Raw genomic sequence first — 1,208 nt, 5'->3', positions numbered from 1 at the left:
TCTGCATAGTAAAGGAAAACTTAGAATGAAGGAAAAGCCTAAGGGGGAAAAAATCTCTCCCCGCTATCTGGCAGAGGGTTGATATATAGCATATATAAACAATTTTTTTAATCAAACAATCAATAATTAAGCTAATGAAATGGACAGATGGTTCTCAAAGAATAAAATACTAATGACCAGTAAACAAACAAAATGTTCAACTCTTTACCTATCACGTGATTTGATCTCACCCAGTCAAAATGGCTATCACTAAGAAGAAAAAACCCTACCCCTAGGGCATTGCAGATGTGGCTGCTGTGTCATTTGTATGTCAGTAGAGGGGAGACCTGACCTGTGAACATCCAAATGACTAACTAATGCTCCCTGAGAAAAGTGAGTCTGAGAGGTTGCAGAGATGGCTCAGTGGATAAGAGCACTGACTGCTCTTCCAGGGGTCCTGAGTTTAATTCCTAGCGACCACATGGTGGCTCACAACCATCTGTAATGGGATCTGATGCCCTCCTCTGGTGTGTCTGAAGACAGCTCACATATATAAAATAAATAAATCTTTTTAAAAAGAAAAGAAAAGGAAGAAAGAAAAGAAAAGTGAGTCTGAGATGACCACCAGACCTGTGCCATGGGCATTGGACAGGGAGCTAGCCTAAGATGACCACCAGTCCAACAAGGAGTGAACAGATGAGACAAACCCTACCAGGCCCTGGGCTGGAGTGAGCCTGAGACAGACCACCCCCTCATGGGGCTACAAGGGCAGCCCAGGTGAGGACCAATCCCCAAGATAACCACCAGTCTGGCACCATGTGTCTGGGACAGGGAGCTAGCCTCTTGTACAGAAAGAGTCTGCATTGTACAAGCCTGGGGAGGCAGATCATGCCCGAGATGACCCCTGCCTGGTGCCATAATGTACAGGTAGGGTATAGCACTCCTGAAACCCTTCCTGAGATGACCCCAGATACTCAGAAACTCCAGGTGCCACTGAAAAGGAGCAAGTAAGTGGTGGAGAAATGGAAGAGAAACAGAAGAACGTGGGTGGGCACAACAAAGAGAGGCAGAACTGAACACTCCAGGGTAACAAGGAACAGCCTGATGTGAGTAGCCCATAATGCCTCCTAGGACCATAGTGGGGTCCAAGGCTCTGCAGCAGCAGGGGTCTGCTACAACCAAAGGCCAGGGCCAGGTGGATTTCCCTGGTCTGGGCTGCTGCCTGGAGA

General features: G+C 47.4%; 1 pseudogene; it reads left to right on the top strand.

Moving 5' to 3' along the window:
• Nucleotides 1–264: 264 nt before the first annotated feature.
• Nucleotides 265–351, top strand: LOC117715881 (small nucleolar RNA SNORA17; annotated as a pseudogene).
• The last annotated feature ends 857 nt before the right edge of the window (nt 352–1,208 follow it).

The sequence above is a fragment of the Arvicanthis niloticus genome, chromosome 9, assembly GCF_011762505.2.
Source record: "Arvicanthis niloticus isolate mArvNil1 chromosome 9, mArvNil1.pat.X, whole genome shotgun sequence".
NCBI classification, from domain to species: domain Eukaryota; kingdom Metazoa; phylum Chordata; class Mammalia; order Rodentia; family Muridae; genus Arvicanthis; species Arvicanthis niloticus.
This window is presented reverse-complemented; position numbering and strand designations above follow the sequence as displayed.